Source organism: Crocuta crocuta, unplaced genomic scaffold (genome assembly GCF_008692635.1).
Source record: "Crocuta crocuta isolate KB4526 unplaced genomic scaffold, BGI_CrCroc_1.0 scaffold189, whole genome shotgun sequence".
In the NCBI taxonomy this organism is placed as follows: Eukaryota; Metazoa; Chordata; class Mammalia; order Carnivora; family Hyaenidae; genus Crocuta; species Crocuta crocuta.
This window is the reverse complement of record NW_027551564.1, coordinates 3121830-3129095: the sequence shown is the minus strand read 5'-3', so window position 1 is coordinate 3129095 and position 7266 is coordinate 3121830.

Genomic DNA, 7266 nt, shown 5'->3' with positions numbered 1-7266 from the left:
CATCTAAACCCAATAATAGAGCTTTCCATATATTGGATATACACTGTACTCCTCATGACTGTCTGTAATTTTCTCTGAATCCTTATCAACATTCTATCCATTTTCTGAGGATAGACTTAAATGCCAAGTACCACCTGGCTGTAGTCCCATCCCCCATCCCCATCCTCCACATCTGGCTGCTATATGCTTTCAACTCTTCCTTTTGACAGGAACTCATTGCCATGCCCAGGTTGAGTCTCCTCACTGGCCTCTCAGTGCCAGGCACGGGATCTGGCTCATTACACTTGCTGTATGTTCCCCATTGTCTAAAATGTTTTCCTCATTTCTACTCTTTTAATACAACCTGTATTTTAACTTCAGAATAAATCCCACATCTTTCTCAAGTGTTTGCTTGACCATGGAAGTGGATCATTATTTCTGCCTCTTCTGCTATTGTAGGAATCCATACCTCTTCTTTGGCATTTTTTATGATTTGTATGATTTATTTTCTTTTCATGAGTTTTGTCTTTCCAACCAAGTTTTAAGTTTCTTGTCGACTGTATGTTTCAGCTTCTTCATGCTCCTCCATACGGCTGTCATGGAAATCTATCAATTCTAATGTTTCCTGGTGAAATTCAATATAAAAAGAGAAGATTCTAGAGGCTAGACTAACACACACACACACACACAGCTGTGTTCTAATCTGCCATTTAGAACATAACTGAATCATACCTGTACTTCTCCTATCTCACCAGATGGTGAGCATCTAGATGACAAGGAGTCTCACGTATAGTTTTAAATTCATAATTGACAGTAAATTCATATTTGTCGAATTGATGATTAGAAAGGACCTTTTTGGAACACCAAATCACATGATATACCTTACTTCTTCCTCTCAGCCTTCTTTTTCTTTTTCTTTTTCGTTTTCTTTCTTTCTTTTCTTTCTTTCTTTCTTTCTTTCTTTCTTCCTTCCTTCCTTCCTTCCTTCCTTCCTTCCTTCCTTTCTTCCTTTCTTCCTTTCTTCCTGCCTGCCTGCTTTTAAAACTGTAATATCAATAAATAGAACTGCTTAGAACTGGATATAGTACCCTGCATATAGCCTACTGTTTCACACCCCTGTGTCTTTGTTCAGACAGTGAGTGCCCTGTGGAATGCTTTATCTTTCTTTATTTGGCCAACTTTAAAATATTCTTCTGGTCCCAGCCCAGAGTTTCCTTTAGGAAATCTCATCTGAACCCTAAAGAGTTACGTTGCCTTTCCTCTGTATTTCCACAGCAACCTGTCCACACTTCTATTTTCACCCTATCGTATACTGTGGAAATATTCTGTTCATGTGGCAGTCTTCCTGGTTAAACAACACTCCTCCAGGTCATGACTGTGTCATGTTTTGACACAGGTTATTTCTCAACCTGTTACCCATCCCCCACCCCTGACCCTCAGTCTGGTATAATACCCTAGACATGCCATAAATGCTTGTTGAACTGTTGGCCAGTAATTCTCCACTGGGGGGAGAGTGATTTTACTCTCCAGGGTTTATTTGGCAATGCCTGAAGATATTTTTGATTATCACAATTTGGGGGTGGGGGTGTTGCTACTGGCATCTAGTGGGTATAGGCTGGGGATGCTGATAAACATCTTAGAGTGCACNAATTATCCATTTCAGAATGTCAATAGTGCAGAAGCTGAGAAATTCTGACTTTCATATTGTGATATGAAAAATGTTGTTTGCTAAAAGCCATGCTTTGGAAATTGTAGAGACTATGCTCTCATCTCTATGTTATGTGTCTTTCAGGAAGACTTTTAGATTTGCATTCACAGAAGAGAATGAACTTACAATAAGAGCAACTTGTGATATGCTAGTGAAACGGCTTGGTTTCTAAGTGTGATCAATGTTGGAAATTAGAAGTTAAAAGCTTTTGTTCATGCAGGGTTCTGTAGGTTTACTAAAAATCTCCCTATGCAACTCTTTGAATTAGTTTTGGGTGGATTTTAAAAGATCAAACCTTTGTGTGTGAAAAAATCAATCCCACAGGGATTCAGAATAGCTTCTCCTGGTCATTTATGAACTGAACTGGGGAACTTTTTGAATTTTATGTACTAAATGTAGCCATACTCCCACATAAAACTGCAGGGGGAACTGTACTTACACAGGAGAGACTCTGGTATGTAACTGCATGCAAACATGGCTTTCAAATGACTTCAACTCACCTACTTAGACCAAAGAGGCTGTCAGTTAATTTAACAAACTATCCCTGTTCCCTGATCTTTGGGCCATAAAAATTGTTCATCTGCTCAGTCACAGGCCATTTAATTTTGGATGCATCGTTGCCAGTTGGTTACAGTAATTAGCATTCCCTATATTGTGGCAGCTTCCCTGAAGCTATGCTAAGTAGGGTTGCACTTTTGTGTGGAAACATAAGCCGGGTTGTGCAAATGAGCCTGGCCACCCATCTTAGAGACAGAAGCCCTAACTATCATCTTCTTGGCTCGGGGTGCCTTCCAGGCCCACCTGCAGATCTTATTTACTGATTATTAATGACAAGAACTGTAGGCAGCTGTGAAAGGCCCAGCATGGCAACTCAAAGCTGCAACTCAAAACTATCCTCCGTGGGACTGTAATTTTCTTGAATGACACCTGACTTCATTTTAATTTCTTTCTTTGCTCCAAATGCACTTGTGCTGGAGAAATGCAATAGAAATTCAATGAGCTTCATGTTTAATAGGCAGACTTGCAACATTTGTTGGTGCATCTGTTAGTTTCCTGGCAGAAGTGGGGCATTTGGAAAGGAAATATACATTTGTGTCTGTTCCAGAGCTGGCGCACAACCTGTAAGGCGATGATTCAGCAGGGCCCCTGGTGAGATACCAAAGAACAAGGTTACCTAGTGGTTCACTAGTTGCCAGTCCATGGAGATCATATATTATATGGGTTTAAAAATCAAATTTGATTGAATAAATGTTAATTTTCGAATAGGATCACCATTCATGCTTAGGAGATCAGATCTTTATTCCAATTTAGAGGGCAGTGGTAGTCTATGCATAACTCTGAAAATGAATTGGCTTCATTAGGAATGAAAGCTGGATACAGTTCATTCAAATGCACACATCTGCATTTTAGTTTGTACATCTGCAGAGTTTTGGTTTCCCCGGAAACCACGGTGCAAGAGTTTGTAAGAAGGCTCACCCACCGCACAGTGCTTTATATCCAGAGTGATTTTATTTCTTGTTCTAATATGCTAGAAAGTCATATTTCATCAGTGGAATTCATTTTCGCATGTTTAATTTTCAGATTAATAGGATGAACACCTTGAATGTAATTAAAAAATAGGTTATGTTGTTTTCTTCCGTTGACTGATGCTAATGCAAATATGGGGGCTTTAGCTCACATTAGTTGCCTTCTTGTCTTTTACTGCAAGGCTGAATTGTTCCAATGAATAAAGGCATCTGAAGTTGAAATTTTGGGGGGTGAGGAACTTATAAATTTTATGATGGATTGGCCATTTTGCTGTCCTCTTTAATCATCATATTCTCTAAGCACAGTGAACTCTGCTAATTAAAAAATGATCTACATAGTCTGGGTACAATTAATCTTTATTTGCATGAGTCCAGAGGAAAAATTAAGTAAATATTGCAAGTATGGAAAAGAGCTACTTTCAGTATTTGGCGATTGTGCGCGCGGGCGGCGGGAAATAGTGACAGTGACCACAAAGATGAGGACAAAGAACGTGTTCGTTAGTGTAGCTCCTTCACACTACCTTCTAGAACAGGAGTCCACAAAGGATAATTTTCATAAAATGCCAACATACGCTCAGGAACCCAATAAGAACGATGGATGTTTGTAGGAGAAAACTGAGCCCAAGTCCAGTTATTTCTCATTTTGTTACCAAAAAAAAAAAAAAAAAAGCACAGAACACTCAACAGAATAGCCACAGCAGGGGAAGCCATGAGCAAAAAGACTTCAGTACCCAGTTTTAGAAATTCCTTTAGACCACATCACAAGGACTATAGGAGGAGAAAAAAGTGGGACAAGTTCTCATTGTCCATGATGTATTTCTGTTAGAGCAGGTGTCTTTTAAAACCATAGCAGGATCGAAAAGCTAAGGTCTGCTTCTACTCCTATTCATTTTTTTAAGGTAACAAAAGTTGTCTTGCTTTTGCTAGGGGAGGAGGAAAGAATGTAAATACTTGTCTGAAAGTATTGTTGCCAATGGCCTTTGGAAAGCTTTATTGACAAGTGCAACCTCAATTATAAATGAAGGGAAAGGCAAGGTGTTTGTAAAGGCAGGCATTTTAATGGGATCTCCTAGCAGGGTATTCTGGTCAATGTCCAGAATGAATCAAGAAAGAGAAGAGTTAGAGCAACAGGGTTCTGTGCTCCATTTTCCTGTCCTCAAGGGCTGTGGGAGGCTGGGGAGACTCTTAGGTGGTTGCAAGGAGCTTTTATTTTGGTCAAGAAGACATTTTCTAGGGGAGCCAGTGCTATAGGAAGAAACAAAGTCCTAAGTTTTTGAACTTCACAAAGTTACTTCTTGTACGGAACAAATACACCTATGTTGCTGAGTCCCATCTATAAGTTCATACCTCCTAATGGTAATCCAGCAAATTATAATAAGTGGTGAGAAAATAAAATGATGGTAATAGACATCAAATCATATAACTTAAAAACTGAAAGGAACCTTGAACATCACCAAAGCATACAAAGTAAATTAATAAGAAATGAGTTTCCTCCCAGAAAAGCAAACAAACATGATTTTTGCTCCATTGTGGCCTATATTTAAAGTACTGGCCAGGCTTCCTCTTAACTCTTTGTATGCTATTTGTTCTGCATTGTTATTGACTAACTGCAGAAAAATAAAGGGATAAAGTAAGATCATTGAGGCCACAGGTTCAAATTCTCTGAAGGGAATACCCTCTCCCAGCAGTTCAGAGGTGGGTACAAACCTGGCCCAACTTTCCAGGTAGATGGTATTCAATCCTGTAAGTTATCTTTGGGAAGCCCAAATCAATTGTCTAGTAATTCTGGATATTCATGTCTAGTACCAAGTAGATTTGGAGTGGAAGTGGGGAGGGGTTTATCATTAAGGAATACATTTGTACTCTGATGATGACACTTTGGTTTATGGCAACTTAAGGGGGTATTCAGCCAAAACAAACAAACAAACAAACAAACCCCATCTGGGACAGATTTGATTTGCTGATGGCATTATTAAAATGTACCCTAGAGGGGTGTCTGGGTGGCTCAGTCAGTTAAGCGTCTGACTTCAGCCCAGGTCATACCTCACGGTTTGTGAGTTCAAGCCCCACATTGGGCTCTGCGCTGACAGCTGGGAGCCTGGAGCCTGCTTCAGATTCTGTATCTCCTTCTCTTTCTGCCCCTCCCCCATTTGTGCTCTGTCTCTCTCTGTCTCTCAATAATAAATAAATGTAAAAAAAAAAAAAAAAACTTTAAAAAATGTACCCTAGGTTTGTTTTCATCAGGTGCTGGTGATGCCAACAGATCAAGAGGCAACTGCCATCAAGGAAGACACAGTGACTCACAGCTCCCTAGAAATGAGAGGCATGGCACATAGGGCCGTATGGGAAATAACCTATACCTGATAGGTCAGGAGGCACAAGGAACGAGGGGGAAGCATGGCCACAAGCCTTTACTGAGTTTCTGCAAGAAAGGCAAGGCAGGACAGAGTCAACAGTTTAGAAGTGAATAGCTGGAATAATTTCAGTGAGCTCTGGGTGATATGGTGGTTTCTAATTGCCTGATACCTGGCCCTGAGGTGATACAGGACAGTGGAAATACTGGCTTGGCGTTTGAGAGTTCATTTAAAGGGATGATGAGTTTTGGCTCCTTTGGTTTGCTTATCAGAAGCAAGCTCCCCGGCAAGTTGTTTGCTGTCTCTAGAGATTAGCCAACCCTGGGAGGAGCCATCCCTCCTCTGGTCCACAGGGCCCCCAGCAGGCCAAAGAGGCATCAAATATGGAAAACTAAAAACATGATGAACGCACTGGCCCTACTTCCATCTGAAAGCCCTGTCCTGTAGAGCTGACCTGCAATCAAAGATGAAATCTTGAAATTGACCGGATACTGGTCTTCCTCTCCTGCAAACAAAGTGAGATCTTGACAACAGATGGCAGCTTGTCTTACATGTTTGGCCAAACAGCTCTCAAGGAAGTCTAATAGTAATCATAATTACTATTTATTGATTCATTACTCTGTGCCAGGTACTGTATTATGCACTGGGCATATATTATATTATTTATTTCATTTTTGACAAGGTAGGTTCTGTCATCTCCACTGTGACGTGAATATACAGAAAGCTTAGCAAGGTTTAACAGTCTGTCTCTTGTTACTTCCTCAGCTGACAGCAGAGTAGGGAATCTCATCCTATCCAACTCTGGCCACTGAGGTCAAGGTGTGTGCCCTTAACTGCTACACTTAGACTCAGATTTCCCAGAGCAGTGAAAAGGAAACAGTAACAAAGGTGAAGAAACTGCCTGAGAATTGTCAGCATTTCAGTTCTGCAAAGTAAGACCATGTACTGGCAGGGAGGTGGGAGAGGTTATTATACTATTCCAACAAAAGAAAAAAAATTTGAGATAATGGAAGTAAGAAAGATGTACTCTCAGTACACGGAGCAACTGTTTCCATGGAAATAAATGCCATTGTATAAAGACTCACTGTGGTGCCCCCGATGTTCTCCCTCTCACTGTGGATGGTGTCTGACGGGCCTGGGTCTGGGATGGCGTGGGGCAGCACTGAGTGCTGAGCGGTGGCAAAGGGTCCTGGAGCCCGTTGGCAGTGCTCAGCATCTGGTAGGAGGCCCTACGGGGGGCCAGCCCCCAATGTGGTGAAGAGCAACAAGAGGTCAGAGTGGCGGGTGAGAACTCGATAGCTCTTTCTAGAAACACCATTTTCAGAAACCCCAGAGCAAAGTCTCCACAAAGGCTGAAAGGGATTTAAGGCAAATACAAAGAGAAAGGGATGCATTTAGTGTCTTATTTGAGTGAAAGGCAACAGGATAAATGGCTTATTCATGAGATAAAAATTTAGCAAAGCTACTGGAGGACAAAGGTGAGGGATTATTGAATAAGGACATGAGAACTTTGTGCAGAGATCACTGGTGACCAAATGTCCCATGTCCTCATTAAGGACGAAAAAGAGACATTGGCTAAAATAGCAGCGGGAAGGCCATAAATCAGACGTACAGAGCACATGATGACTGCGAGGTTCCTGAAATATTGGAATTAAGAGTAAGAAGTCCTGTCCTAACTCCTTAGCCTCATTAATTCTTA